This window comes from Schistocerca nitens, chromosome 7, assembly GCF_023898315.1.
Source record: "Schistocerca nitens isolate TAMUIC-IGC-003100 chromosome 7, iqSchNite1.1, whole genome shotgun sequence".
Taxonomy (NCBI): domain Eukaryota; kingdom Metazoa; phylum Arthropoda; class Insecta; order Orthoptera; family Acrididae; genus Schistocerca; species Schistocerca nitens.
This window is the reverse complement of record NC_064620.1, coordinates 221,767,655-221,769,914: the sequence shown is the minus strand read 5'-3', so window position 1 is coordinate 221,769,914 and position 2,260 is coordinate 221,767,655. Positions and strand designations below refer to the sequence as shown.

Here is a 2,260-nt window from a genome sequence, read left to right as displayed (position 1 = left end):
ATCCCACCTTTCGCCCTGTCACCAGTAAGACCGTCTTTACTGTGGAAGTCTCTGAGTACAGTTCCGTCAGTATTTTTTATAAAAAGTCTTGGACACTTTGACTGAATGTATCCTGTAACCATTCATAGTCAAATGAAGTGTGGAAGCAATTTTAATTTTGCGTTTTTAATTTCCTCCTACCTTGACCTGCCTGAATGCTAGGACGGCGAGGCGCTGATAGAATAAACGGTGTCGAGACGGGTGAGAGACAGAGCAGTACCGAGGCGATCCTGCACTATAGGAATATCTGCCAAAGTTGTTGCCCTCTCCCCCTTCTCCCTCCCCCAATAAATCTAACATTCGCTAATTATTTTTCTAGATATTTAGCAAATTTTGTAATTATTTTAATACTCTCTAGGACAAAAAAGGCGCACCACGAAGAAATTATCAGAATGCGACGGAAATCGATGATGCGATTTACATGTATATGTACAGACAAACAAATGGCTATAGTTTCAGAAGAATTGAATTAATAATTCAGGAGGAAGAGGTTCACAAATTGAGCAAGTCAGTAACGCGTTGGTTCACTTCTGGCCTTTATGCAGGCAGTTATTTGGCTTGGGATTGATTGATAAAGTTGTTGGACGTCCTCTTGAGGGATATCGTGGCATATTCAGTTCATTTGGCACTTTGTGAAAACCTCGAGCTGGTTCGAGGGCTCTGCCCATAATCTCCAGAGACATAAGACGACCTCGCTAGCCAAGGTAGAGTTTGAAAAGCACGAAAACAAGCATTAGAAACTTTCGCCGTGTGTGGACGGGAACTATTTTGTTGAAATGTAAGACCAGGATGGATCGCATTAAAGGCAGCAATACGGGTCGTAGAATATCGTCGACGTAACGCTGTATTGTAAAGGTGCCGCGGATGAAAATCGAAGGGCTCTTGCTATGGTATGAAATGGCGCCAAAGACCATCACTCCTGTCTGACTGTGGCGAACTACAGTGCGGCTGGTACCGCAATGTTGTCTGGATAGTCTCCAGAGACGTCTTTGCACTGTAATCTCATTGACCGAGGTAGAACTGTCTTCAGTGGTAGGTCCTACTTCGATACCAACCTCACTATCGTCTACCATGCAGCCAGGAGTGGTGTTCAGCCACTCCTTTCCATAGCAAGACGTCTTTGGTTGTCATCCGTGGCACCCTTACGACACAGCTATACGTCGACGTTATTCTACGCCCCGTTTCGTTGTCCTTGCTGGCAAGCCATCCTGGGCTTACATTTCAGCATGACAAGACCGACCTGCATACCGCGAGAGTTTCTGGTGCAAGTTTTCGTGCTTGCCAAACCCTACCTTTCCCAGCAAGTTCGCCGGATCTCTCCCCAACTGAGAAAGGTTGGAACATTGCGGGACGATCAAACTCGCCAGCTGGATAGAATTTGGCACGCTGGTCGAAGACATGACATCCAAAAGCTCTATGAATCAATGTCAAGCCGGAAACCAAGCCGAACAACTGCTTGCATAAGTACTGAGATGGAGCAAGGCGTTATTGACTTGCTCAATTTATAAAGCTCTCTCTCTTGAACAAATCATCTAGTTTTTCTGATTGTAACCATTAGTTTGTCTGTACATGTACATCACATCTACCGATTTCCGTCCCATTCGGATAAGTCCTTCGTGGTGCGTCGGAGTTTTTCCTTATTTTTTCTTAGCACTCCGTCCTCAGGCCACAAGTGGCCCATCGGAACCATCCGACCGCCATGTCACCCTCAATTGACGATGCGGATAGGAGGGGCGTGTGGTCAGCACACCGCTCTCCCGGTCGTTATGATGGTTTTCTCTGACCGGAACCGCTACTATTCTATCGAGTAGCTCCTCAATTGGAATCACGAGGCTAAGTGCACCCCGAAAAATGGCAACAGCGCATGGTGGCCCGGGTGGTCACCCATCCAAGTGCCGGCCGTGCCCGCCAGCGCTTAACTTCGGTGATCTGACGGGAACCGGTGAATCCACTGCGGCCGTGCCGTTGCCCCATTTTTTTTCTTAGAGTGTTTGTTTATGGAAAATGAAGCATTATTGAAACATATTCTTGGTAATATTTGGCATTCACAACGTTCTCTGCCGGCCGGAGTGGCCAAGCGGTTCTAGGCGTTACAATCTGGAGCCGCGCGACCGCTACGGTTGCAGGTTCGAATCCTGCCTCGTACATGGATGTGTGTGATGTCCTTAGGTTAGTTAGGTTTAAGTAGTTTTAAGTTCTAGGGGACTGATGACCTCAGAAG

General features: G+C 47.0%; 1 pseudogene; it reads right to left on the bottom strand.

Moving 5' to 3' along the window:
• Positions 1 to 1,891: 1,891 nt before the first annotated feature.
• Positions 1,892 to 2,009, bottom strand: LOC126195981 (5S ribosomal RNA; annotated as a pseudogene).
• Positions 2,010 to 2,260: the final 251 nt, after the last annotated feature.